The sequence below is a fragment of the Callorhinus ursinus genome, unplaced genomic scaffold (genome assembly GCF_003265705.2).
Source record: "Callorhinus ursinus isolate GAN/ISIS: 27379988/994484 unplaced genomic scaffold, GSC_fseal_2.0 scaffold146, whole genome shotgun sequence".
Lineage (NCBI taxonomy): Eukaryota > Metazoa > Chordata > Mammalia > Carnivora > Otariidae > Callorhinus > Callorhinus ursinus.
The window spans coordinates 65453-79605 of record NW_027397208.1 but is presented as its reverse complement, the minus strand read 5'-3'; positions in this window follow the sequence as shown (position 1 = coordinate 79605).

Genomic DNA, 14153 nt, shown 5'->3' with positions numbered 1-14153 from the left:
AAACATATCCCAGGCCAACTTACTGCTTTTTGCTATTTCTCAGTTGTCTCATTTATAGTTGAATTGCACACATCAATTTATCTTTAATAATTAATCATTCAGATGTAACTAATTATTGTTTTCCCTTATGCACAATGTTATGCACAATTGCCTTGAAATAGATAATACATATTGATAAATGCCTTTTAGCAATCACTGTTATATATTTTGAAGCATCACTATCACTTTCCAATATATATTTTCCTTTGCACAAAAATCTCATACTTACAGGCTCATACGAACTACTAATATAAACATAGTCAAAATGGGATGAGATAAATTTCTCTTTGGTGATCGCTTGCCAAATATGCCTCCACATGAGCAGGTGGAGTCATCTCTATAGTCTCCATAATCCATCCTAAACTGCCTGTTAACGCAACAATTTCTCCACTGCTGGAAAATCGATTCTCTGTTCTCATAGGCTCTGGTTAAGTTGCATTCCTCTGCCATCCCAAAATAAATCCACTACTGATATCACACCCATATCACATGGTGCCATCACTCAAATTGAGCCCTAGTGGAATGGTCATACCCTAAATACTCCCTAATACATGCTCAAGAAAGGGCAATAAAAGATGTTATGACAAAGCTAAGTTTGATGCAAGAAAGTGGTTTCAGAATGGAAGGCAATTTTCCATTTTTGTTCATCTGAGTACTGAATATCTTGGCTAAAAGTCTCCTTATTATCCATTGTTAACAATACTGGCCCATAGTGAATTATAACACGACATATAACTTAAGAAATATATAGCATAATCTTCTAGCTTTGCGCCAAGATTACTTTGGTGTTTGATTGTCATAGTTAATAATATTTATATGTATCAGATAACTAACATGTTCATGGCTCTTGAATGTAAGTTCCCTATTTAGTAGATTTATTTTGTCCAATGAATTAAAAATACCAGTGTATTTTGCTAAGAGAGAAGATCAGATAATATCCCAGTGTCCCCAAAAAGATCATGGATATTTTATACTGAAATATTAAAAATATTCCCAAGAATATCATTTTAGTAATGATAAATACAGCAGTTCATGTTATTCACTATGTGAGAGAGGAGGCATCCACTACTCTTGCCCATTCCTTGCAAGTGATACTAGCATGAGTTTTATTTTACTTTTTATTTATTTTTTAAGATCTTATTTATTTATTTGACAGAGAGATACACAGCGAGAGAGGGAACACAAGCAGGGGGAGTGGGAGAGGGAGAGGCAGGCTTCCCGTGGAGCAGGGAGCCCGATGCGGGGCTCAATTCCAGGACCCTGGGATCATGACCTGAGCCGAAGGCAGACGCTTAACAACTGAGCCACCCAGGTGCCCCACTAGCATGAGTTTTATAGAAACACCCTTGTTAAAAATTATATGGGCTATTTTTCCAACTATTCTTTCTTTACAGAATAAAGATAAAACTCCTTGGCATGTGATTTTTATTTATTTTTTATTTTTATTTTTTTATTAAAGTATAGTTAACATATATACAATGTTATATTAGTTTCAGGTGTACAACATACTGATTCAACAATTCCATACATTATTCAGTGCTCACCATGATAAATGTAGTCACCACCTGTCACCATACAGTGTTATTACAATATCATTGACTATATTTCCTATGCTGTGCTTTTCATCTCTGTGACTTATTTATTTTATAACTGGAAGTCCTTACCTTTTGATCCCCTTTACCTATTTCACCCATTTCCCCACCCACCTTCCCTCTGGCAACCGCCAGTTTGTTCTCTGCATGTGACTTTTAAAGGCTTCTTATGTTTTGATCAAACGGCCCTAGCAGCCCCACCTCTCCTTATTCTCCTGATTAAGCCCCTCTTACTTGGCACTTAGAGCAACACAAAACTCTCTGGTGTTTTAAAAGTAACTAATGCGGGCACCTGGGTGGCTCAGTTGGTTAAGTGACTGCCTTCAGCTCAGGTCATGATCCCAGGGTCCTGGGATCGAGTCCCACATCAGGTTCCCCCTGCTCTGTGGAGAGTCTGCTTCTCCTTCTGCCTCTGCCTGCCACTCCCCCTGCTTGTGCTCTCCCTCTCTCTCTCTGTCAAATAAATAAATAAAATCTTAAAAATAAATAAATAAAAGTAACTAATGCATTTTCCCCTAAGGGTTCTGGACCATGCCTTATTTTTGATGGTTCTGTCTTCCTTGCAGCTGCTACAGTTTGGTGCTTGCTTGTGCTAAACTGTTGATGCTCCTTGGTTGTTTATCCCTAAAACCTGTGGGAAAGAGTGATATCATATTTGGGTCAGGAAGGAAAGGCAGCCCTCTAAGTAGGGCAGGGTTGGGGGCTAATCAATAGAACCTTCCCTTACTGTACTGTGTGGGCTTTCTCTTCAGAAACATATCTCTGGCCTTAAATATTCTCACCTTGGGGAAACTGGATACAGTGCAACACCCTAATCATGAAAGCCTTTAACAGGAACTTTCCAAGCTAAAAGTTTCCCAGTCTGATCCTTCTGTTCTAATGTGAATTTATTCTGGCCTTGCCCTGTTTCTAATCTGTGTGTTTCTGTGAGGCTCCTAAATTCTCTGTGAAAGGTGTTAGGATGTAAAAGAGTAAACAAAAATATGTTAAGGCACCAGGCAGCTGACATCAGTTCCCTGCCGAACAATGTGTGTAATAGATGAGGGCTAAATGCACTTCCTCACCCTTTTCCACTTTCATACCCCTTGGCTCCTGGATAATCTCAGGTACTTTTCAATCTTATAATTGGATGACAAGAGAGGTACCAGGGCTATCTCAGAGTTACTAAAGTCTCTTGTTTTTGGTGACCTATTGTTCTGCATCTGGAAACCACTAATGCTTCAGTTTTTAATCCCAGCAAGACTAACTTTTATTTTCCCTTAACTATAAAAAAGAAAACTGTTTAAGGCAAAAAAATATTATGAGGTGTATAATAAATGTTGAAATAAAATATATGACCACAGCCACACAATGGAGAGGGGTAAATGGAAGAATACTATTTTAAATTTATTATGTTTATGTGAAGTAGCAAATATTAGCTCCAACAGACTGTAATAAGTTAAAGATGCATATTGTAACCCTTAAGCAACTACAAAAAGTTATAGCTAAAAAAATACAGATATTAAAATAAAATACAAAATAAATTTTTTTAAGATTTTATTTATTCATTTGAGAGAGAGACAGCACAAGCAGGGAGAGAGGAGGAGGGAGAGGGAGAAGCAAATTCTCAGCTGAGCAGAAAGCCCGACTGGGACTCAATCCCAGGACCTGGAGATCATGACCTGAGCTGAAGGCAGATGCTTAACCATCTGAGCCACCCAGGCACCCCAAAATACAAAAATTTTTTATTATCCTCAATGAATTATGAATGTGAAATAGAGGAATAATAAACAGGACAAAGAAAACAAATAGCAAACAATAAACTCAATCACATACATAATTACATTAAGTAGAAGTAGACAAAATACTCCAATAAAAGGCAGAGATTATTAGACAGGATAAGATAGCAAAACCCAACTATTTGCTGACAAAAAGAGATGCACTTAAAAATATTCAAATAGGTTTAAAATAAAAAGATTCAAAGTGGTATATAATGCAAAATGTAAATCAACGAACACTGTTGTGCATCTATAAATATCAAAGAGGACTTTAAGAAAAATAATATCACATGCAATGAAGCGAGAAATTTCATAAAGATAGTGGGTTATTACATAGTAATGTTAATTATGTATGCACCTAAAGACAGAGCTTCAAAATTCATGAGACAAATGCAGACAGCTCTAAAGGTAGAAAGAGACACAGCCACAATCATAATTGATGATTTTTATCACTCTTCTCTCAGTAACGGATAGGATAACTACACAAAATCAGTAAAGATTTAGAGGATTTTGATAACAGTGTCCTCCAAATTAATGTAACTGACATTTTATAAAACACTATATATAATACCTGGAGAATTCATATTATTTTTAAGAGCACATGAAATGCTCACCAAGGTAGACAATATTCTGGGTCATAAAATATCCATGTATATATTTCAGATACATATATATATATCCATATTTGTCCATAAATACCCAAAGTTTGAAATCTTAGAGTATGTTTTCTGGTTACAACATAATTGTTAGGAATCAATAACCATGAAATAGCTAAAAGATATCTAGAAATATGCCCCAAATATTTATAAATAAAATGACACACTCCTAAATAAACTATTGATCAGAGATTAAATCACAAGGGAAATTATTTTGAATTGAATATTATGAAATCACAATATATCAAAATGTGTGAGATACAGCTAGAGCAGTGCATAAAGGAAAATTTATAATTTTAAATGCTTATATTGGAAAAGCAAAGAGTCTTAAAAATCAGTCACCAAAATTTCCATCTTTAAAAGCTGGCAAAAGAAGAACAAATTAAATACAAAGTAAGTAGAAGGAAGAAAATAATAAGGAGAATAGAAACAATTAGAATACAAAACAGATGAAAAATAGAGAAAGTTAATAAAGTGAGAAGTTTGTTCTTTGAAAAGAATAATAAAATTTACAAATTCCTAGTGAGACTGATCAAGAAACAAAGAGAAAACTCAAAGTACCAATATAAGGGATAAAAGTGTACATCATTACAGTTTCTATAAATATTAAGAGTTTAATAAGAGAAAGCACACTGGCCAAACAAAATTAAATTAGAAATCAATATTATTAGTAATAATTGGGATTTATTCTAAGAATGGGAGACATATTTTCTTCCTCAGTTGTATGTCTGATTAGCTTATGTACTTGTTGATCTGATCCCATGTTACCTGAGTAGTAGGGAAGAGAATTAGGGGAATATGGCATTGTGGGAATTGCCCAGTAGGAAGAATTTAGAACTGTCACAGCATCGGTGACTGAGAGAAGCTGAGGTCGAGGACTATAGCCTTTCTAGTGCTGCCACAATATGTGAGTGGGCAGCCAAGAGGCACATAAATAAGAGATAAATAGAAGGGGGCTATATAAAAACCATCAGTTGGAGGTCAATGGGAATGCTGACCAAATTTTCTAAGGAACTTTCAATAATTTAGGGGAGCTGCACTGGAGTGAACCCATCACCAATAAGGCATTGGTATAGTTACAACCCATTCTCATTAAGCTCTTGAGAAGAGTTATGTCAATCATAGAGTGGGACTTTAAAACTCAGCTAGTTGAATAAAGAGTTACTTCTATTTTTCTCTCTTTTTTTTTGTATCCTACCACATCATGGAAGAGAAAGGAAGTACCCTGGAGGAAGGATGACAAGGGGACAGAATGTACAGTTCTTGACTTCTTCACCTTCTCCTAAATATTAGATATGCAGTTAAAGTCACAGACTGGTCTAGCATGACCTGGGGTAGAAAAAGAGATGTAAGATTTAAATTAAGTTCAAAATAAAATTGTAAAATAAATGGGATCACATCATAACTATCAATATGAAATCATTCTAAAGATTTAATAGCACCAAAAAGTTATGGAATTTGGCTAATCCACACAAGTGTGAATGGAATGTTTTCAAATTTGCTATATGGAGAGCAGTTACTGCAAAAAATAAAATTATTTCATGTTTGCACTCCAATGAGCTGAGAGTCCTTAATATACCTACTTAAGAGTTGAAATTATTATTCCTTTTCCTGTCTCTGTCCTTTTGCTTGTTCCTCTTTTCTTTTTTCTGTATTTAGTCCTTTATCATCCCTTCTAAATCTTTATTATCCTTCATAATCTCTTCTCTTTCTTCATATATCCTTCTCCTCTTCTTACTTTTAAACTTACATTCAGTTCTATCATGCCTTTCCCTCCTCTCTGCCTTATTTCCTGCCTTATTTTGACCACCTTTTGGGTCATATTGAATCTCTACATAGAGTTGATTTTATCAATCAAGTTGTGTCACTTTTGAGAGTAAATGAGGGTGCCATTTATAATTTTGCTAATGCAATAAACATAAACCAGTACTGTCTTAGGAAAACTGGGATGCATGGTCATACTATCTGTAGCAAACCCCAATTTAGATAGGTCACGATGATCAGGGAAGGCCACTATGAGAAAATAATATGAAGTTGATTTCTGTAGGATGCGTAAGAATTAGATGGGTGAAGAGTGAGGATAAGTATGTTACTGACAAAACAAATGGGAATGCAGAGGCCCTTAGGTAAGAGTGAAGTTCCGAGTAGTAGGAGAATGGAAAGATGGGAGGGTAGCATGGACTGATGCTGTAGAATTGAACAAAGGAGTTTCTAGAATTTCTCCATTTGTTGGGGGCTTAGGTGGGGCTTTCTCGTTGGAATGAGGATAACCTGTCACCAAGATGCATTTTTATAGCAAGCATAGGGATTTTATTTAGAATTGCATGTTACAGGGCAATAAAAATAGCAGTTTTCTAACAATGTTTTAATAACAAATTGCGTGAGATAAACATGAATTTTTGTTAAAGGAGATATTGTTAGTATTTGGATGAAGTGACTAGGGAATGAAAATAAAGAAAATAGGAGGGGGAGAAGGTTAGAGCCTTGCCCAAGGCACTGCTTGTCCAGGGTAGAGAGTTTAACTTTTATTCTAATTGCAGTGGGAAAACAATGGCAGATTTAAGTGGGAATAATAGGTGGCATAATATGATTTACATTTTAAGATTATTCTAGTTACTGTGTAGAGCACTGATTGTAGTAAGAAAAAGATGGGAAGTTGGGAGGCCAATTAAGAGGCTGCTCAGTAGGCCAGGTTAGAGAGATACTGGTGGCATAGTGTAGGACGTAGAAAGGGAGAGAACTTGGTATATATTTAAGGTAGAATATTCAAGATTTGGTGGTTGTTTGAATGTGAAAAAAGAAATGAGGGAAAGGAAGTTGTGATGAAGACTCGAGAGTTTCTGGATTGAAAATCTAACTGCATGTTGGTATTTACTGAGATGAAGAAGTGAAGTGAAGGAATACATGATGATTGTGAGAAGTATATATTCAAAAGCTCAATTGGGGACATACTAATTTTGAGAATACCAAGACATATCCAATTGGAGAAGTAAGGTATGCAGTTGGATTATGGTTATAAAAGTTATAGGCCAAGTTAGAGTTGGGGATACAGATTTTGGAACAAATAGCATATAAAATGGTGTTTCAGACCTTTTCTGAGTTTGTTCACATTCCATTATGGACACTTTACAGAGGAAATGCTGAGGAAAAACAGGCAGCTGACAGGGGAGGTTGCTCTGCAACAGATGAGGAAAGTCATCCAGCCAGGCAGAATTGATGTTGGCCCTTGGGGACCAAATGCTACCATCTTTCCTAGCATTAGCTTTCTTTCATATGCAGACTCCTGGCAGGAACTGATGCCAGAACAAATGTGAAATGTACAAAGATTTACCTTGGATTTTGGAAATGTATCAATTCAATTTGAGTCACCTTACATTTGTATATGATTTTCTACTTTTTTTAGTTTCTCCAGTCATCTTGGAATCATAACAGCATACATGACCCCAGTAAGTATGCCTTGCACTTTGTATTTTGAATATTAAGAAACTGGGCTCAGAGATGTCCAGTGACCTGAATGGGCTCATACAGCTAGCAACAGTCTGACCTGGCACTCCATCCCTGGAATTCTGAAGGTTGGCACAGCTTCTCTTTGTAAAACCACAGCTGCTCTAGGCCCCAGCCCTGGAAGGAACCCAGGCAAACATTTACTCTGAATCAGGGCTTGCCATGGTTCAGACACAAAAGTGCCTGCCTGATCATCCTGACCACTCCAGCAGGCACCAGGAAGGCCTCAGGGGCAGCGTGTTCATGCCACTCACAGCGAAGAGGGCTGACAGTTGGGGCAGGGAGTGGACCCCAAGGAGCAAGTCTCACACCTGGATGGACCCACCTAGAGTAGGCGAGGGGTAGAGACTGGGGGGTCTCTACCTGTGTCCTGGATGCAGAGCATGAGCTTGAGTCTCAGAGAGCACAAACTTTGCTTGTTTGGGACAGGTGTTGGCAGGGCAGGGGCGGTGGGGGGGTGGATCTATCACTCAAATTGGAGAGGAGAGGGTGCCTCAGTTCCCAGGCCAGCACTAGTAAAACATGAGTTTTGGAGCCAGGAGGACCTAGGCCCACATTTTGCATTTTCTGTTTACTGGCTCTGTGGCCTTGTCTAGTTCATGAAGTGTGTCTGTGCCTCAGCTTCCTAATCTGTAAAATAGGGATGCTCACATCCACCTCTCATGACTACTGTGAGAGGAAGATAAGTCCTAGGACAGACGCTGTGATATACAAGCTGTGCCCTTCCCTCCCCTCCTTCCCACCTGCACACACAAAATAAGGTTATGGCTGGAACTGTACAAAAGGCAGGGAAAAAAGATATAGGCAATTCATGAGTGAAGGACTCATGTGGAGCCAGTTGGTGGTCACTAAGGTAATTGCCTTCCGCGTTAGTGTATTTTTCCCTAGGTTCTTCTTTTTCCTTAGCCTTAGAGCTGAGGAGATGCTCAGTAGTTGTTTGGTGTAGAATTTGTTCCCTCGTAGAAATCTATTTTGGAGAGGCAGATGGCTTCTTGGACTGGTCACCCTTATGGCCAGTCCTGTTGGTCACCAGATTTCAAGTTGTGGGTACTCTGCAAATATTGAGCCTGGAAAGGCTGACCTATGACAACCAGACTCATAGGAGACTAATGCATAACAAAAGCCAATGCAATAACTTTTGACTGGCTGGTGCTCACTCTTGTACACCTCTTCTCTCAATTAAGGAAAACAGTCACAGGCCACTTGGAGTCTGTGGCATCACAATGAGGGAAGTTGGTTGGTCATCTCAGTGGTTGAATTCTTTAGTTGGGATTCTGCAGGCATATATATATAGGCTGTGTAAAGAATATCTGGTCACAAGTTCCAATGTTCTTGTCAGCAGCTGGGTTACTCTCTTATAGGTACACTGTCTCACACGAAGGGACACATCTTTTCTGTTGCTTGGATGACCCTTCCTTCCGCAGATTCCATACAGACCATCCCTCTTCTGCCTATTCAGTCCTTTTCTACACAGGACACAATGTCACTAATTAGGTATTAATATCAATGTAACATTGCCTTCTCCACATGACACTTCTGGCCACTTTGGTGGGAGGACTGTCTCCAGGTTTCTTATATCTACAGACGCTCCCTAGGGTCAACCTTAAAGATGTCTCATGTCATTCTTTAAATGGTGATTTTTCTCACCATTCCCTAACGCCATAAAAATATTCAAAAGCAGCATGAAAGTATGGATTCTCATCATACATAATGTAATTGAAAAATCCCATCCCACTTTTTTTCCAGTTGTCACTATTGTGTATGAAAAATGAATAATTTTGCTCCTAAATATTAAAGTAAACCTCTGATTTTTTTCTGTTAGTTATTAGAAGTGGAATCATTGGGGGTACCTGGGTGGCTCAGTCAGTTAAACATCTGCTTTCAGCTCATGTCATGATCGCAGGGTCCTGGGATTGAGCCCTGCCTCGGGCTTCCTGCTCAGTGGGGAGTCTGCTTCTCCCTCTCCCTCTGTCCCCTGGCTCATGCTCTCTCTTTCTCACTCTCTCTCTATCTCAAATAAATAAATAAAATCTTAAAAAAAATAAAAATGGAATCATTGAGGGAAATATATGAATATTTGTAAGACTTTCATGTATATATTTGTCTCCAGAATGGCAGTACCAATTTATAGTGCTACAGCTATGTGTGAATACCAATTTTATTGCACAATCACCAATACTGGCTACTATGCTCTTTAAAAATTTTCCAATCACATACTTGAAAAATAAGTGATTTAATATTGCTTTACTTGAGAAATATCTTTACTCTTTTTTGATTATAGAGGCAATTAATAATCTATGTACAAAACTGGAAGATACAGAAAGAAATGAAGACCAAAAGAAGAATAGTATATAATTTCTCAACAATATAACCATTGTTATAATTTTAAATATTTTCTTTACACTTGTTTGTTTATTTATCCTGACTCCTTTCTTTCTTTCCACATTCCACATCCAACGAATCCATCAGGAATATATTTTGGTTCTATTTTCAAAATTTATGTTTGCAATTTGACCACTTCTTACCAGCTCCCTATTAACCTACCTGGTTCAAAACATCATTGCTCATATGGACCATTATAATAGCATCCTCACTGGTCTCTGCTTCCATGGTGTCCTATTCAGAAAGATCCTTCTAAAATCTCATGTCCTTCTGCTTACAACTTTTTCATATTTCTTATCAAACTTAGAGTACAACTAAAGTCCTTGGAGTGATCTATAAGGTCCAACATGATTCACTCATTCCTTCTCTGATCTCATTGCCATACTCTCTCACTTATTCCACTCATACTACATTGGCTTTCTTCTGGAGACCTAAATATACCTGGCTTGCTTGCTCCTACTTTAGGTGTTTACTCAGCTATTTTCACTGCTAAGAATACTCTTTAACAATATAGCTGCATTACTAATTCCCTCACAGTGAAGAATTTTTCTCAAATAAGCACTTCCAGACTATTCCGATCCCCCTACTTCTGCTGTATTTTTCTTTTCCCCATAACTCTTACTTTGTAACACACTATGTAATTTAGTTATTTTTCATGTTTATTGTTTATAATCTGTTTCTCCACTGAAATTAAGATCCATAAGGAGAGAGATATGTGTTTTATGTTTCCAAAGAACACTGAACAAGGATGTGGCAGAAAGAAGGCACTCAATAAATAGTCCCTGAATTTATCTATCTATCATCTATCTATCTGTCTTTCTATCTATCTATCTATCTTAATAAATTCTTGGGTTAGATAATGGGCCTCAGTGAGAATAAGACAAAGGAAAGTTTATTTTTTTGCTCCATAAATGTAGACAGTTGATGAGGGATTAAAAAAAAAGTAAACTAGAATTCAAGAAAATGGTGGAAGCTTTCTAGGAGCTTGATGTAACTCTTCCCATTCAACTCCAAGAACTTTGCTAAATTTCACAAAGTCTCATGCAGTGTTTGCTCTGAGTGAATTTTTTAGAGGTTAGGGATGGGATTTGTGATATGACAGAGTTGTAAGTTTAAGAGACATACACAATAAACCCAACAATAGCATAATATACATTATTCTAAACTGTATGAGAACGATTCTCCAGGAGAAACCACATGTTAGTCCACAAAACAAGTCTTAAAATATTAAAAATTTAAAATATTGAAATTAAAGTGTCATTCCTGATCACAATGGAATGAGACTAGAAACCAATATCAGAAGGCAAACTGGTAAATCCATAAATATGTGGAAACACAGTCTTCAACAATGAATGGGTTAAAGAAGTCAGAGAGAAATTAGAAAGCATTTTGAGACAAATGAAAATGAAAACAACATACCAAAAACTTAGAGGATGCAGTGAAAACAGTACTAAGTGGGAAATTTACAGCTATAAAGACATACATTAAAAAAGGAGATCTCAAATAAACAACCTAACTTTATAACTCAAGGAGCTAGAAAAAGAAAACCAAACTAAACCCTAGTTAGCAGAAAGAGAGAAATAACAAAGATTAGAGCAGAAATAAAATATACAATTAAAGCAATAGAAAAAATCAATGAGCGAGTGGATTCTTTGAAAAGATCTACAAATTGACAAATCTTTAGTTAGGTGGCCTAATAAAGGAGAAGACTCAATCAGAAATAAAAGAGGACATCACAACCAATGCCACAGAAATTAAAAGGATTATAAGAGATTATTATGAACAACTATACACCAAAATTGAATAACTTAAAAGAAATAGCTTAATTCCTAGAAACAAATGACTTAAAAACTGAATCATGAAGAATAGAAAATTGACAGAGAACAATAACTAATAAGGAGATTGAATCAGTCATCAAAAACCTCCTTCACCCAAGAAAAATTCCAAATTCATTGTATGAGGCCAGCATTACATTGATACCAAAACCCGATGAAGACAGCACACAAAAAAGAGAACTACAGGCCAATATCTCTAATGAACATAGATGCAAAAATCTCAACAAAATATTGGAAAACCAAATCCAACAATACATTAAAGAAAGTTATTCAGCATGATCAAGTGGGATTTATTTATTCCTGGGATGCAAGTGTGGTTCAATATTCACAATCAATCAGTGTAATACACCATACCAATAGGAGAAAGGATAAAAGCCATATGATCATTTCAGTAGATGCAGAAAAAGCATTTGACAAACTACAACATCGATTCATGATAAAAACCCTCAACAAAGTAGGTTTAGAGGGAACATACCTCAACATAATAGAGGCCCTATATGAATAATCCACAGCTAACATCATCCTCAATGGGGAAAAACAGAGCTTTTCTTCTACAGTCAGGAACAAAACAGGGATGCCCAATCTCACCACTTTTGATCAACATAGTACTGGAAGTCCTAGCCACAGCAATCAAACAAGAAAGAGGAATAAAAGGCAACCACACTGGTAAGGAAGAAGTATAATTTTCATTATTGGTAGTTGACATGATACTATATATATAACCCTAAAGACTCCACCACAAAACTACTAGAACTGATAAATAAATTCAGTAAAGTTATAAGATACAAAATCAATTAATGGATTTCTGTTGAATTTTATAAACTAATAAAGAAGTAGCTGGAAGATAAACTAAAAAAAATCCTATTTGCAATTGCACCAAGACAATATGATACCTAGGAATAAACCTAACCTCAGAGGTTAAAGACCTTTATGCTGAAAACTATAAAATATTGATGAAAGAAATTGAAGAGGACACAAAGAACTGGAAAGACACTCCATACTTATGAATTGGAAGGACACATACTGTTAAAATGTCTGTACTACCCAAAGCAATCTACACATTTAATGCAATCTCTATCAAGATACCAACAGATGGAGGAGGAGCAAGATGGCAGAGGAGTAGGAGACCTAAATTTCGTCTGGTCCCAGGAATTCAGCTAGATAAGTACCAAACCATTCTGAACACCGACGAACTCAACAGGAGATTGAAGAAAAGAATAGCAGCAACTCTCTTAACAGAAAAGCGACCACTTTCTGGAAGGTAGGACATGCGGAGAAGTGAATCTGAGGTGTTATTCAGGAAGATAGACAGCGGGGTAGGGGGCCTCTGTCAGCCGCTACCGGCAGGTGATAGAGCAGCAGAGCACAAAATCGAACTGGTAGAAGTTGGCTTCACTGAGGGACGTCACTCCAGTGGCTAAGTGGGGGGTGGAACCCTCACTGGGACAGTGTGGTCTCAGGACCCTCGGAGTCACAGAAAGACCGGGGGTGCCTGAGTGTGGCAGAGCTCCCAGGTATCAGAGCAGGGAAGCCGGCTGCAGAGACAGAGCTGAAGAGTGGGCTTTCAGCTTGGGGTTGCCATAAACTGTGATCTGCGGCACAGTCGGGCCACTGCTCTTCCAGCAGGGACCCCAAAAGCGGCAGATTGGGGGAGACTCCCCTTCCTCCCTCAGGAGGAACAGCTCTGGAGCACACCACAGGGATCTGCTGGGTTTAGAGACTCCACACGGGGTCATGTGCCAGAGATAGAAATGCTGGGTCACAGACCAGGTGAGCATGGAGTGTGGCCAGAGACTGGGGAGACGGGAGTGATGGACTGCTTTTCTCTCGGGGCTCACTGAGGAGTGAGGCCCTGCATTCTCAGCTCCTCCAGGCAGAGATTGGGAGGCCACCATTTTCACTCTCATCCCCCAAATCTTGCAGGGAACAAAAGCTCCTGAGAAGAAACCCGAGCTGATTACTTATCCTGGCCCCCGACAAGGATGGGACAATTCTCCCTCCAGCAGAGACACTTGAGAACCACTGCAACAGGCCCCTCTGCCAGAAGATCAGCAAGAACAGCCTGCCAAGACCAAGTTTACCGATCAATGAGAAAGGCAGAACTCCAGCGTTAGGGGAATTCAGCACATAGAATTCATGGCTTTTTCCCCATGATTCTTTAGTCTTTCAAAGTTAATTTTTTTAATTTTCTTTTTTTTTCTTTGGAATTTTTCTTTTTCCCTTTTTCAGCCAACATCTTATCGTCCCTTTTTCAAAAATCTTTTTTATTTTTCATTTTTAGGTTCATATTCTATCCCTTCATTGTAGTTAACCTTATTCTTGGTGTGTGTGTGTGTGTGTGTATATATATATATATATATATATATATATATATATATATATATATAT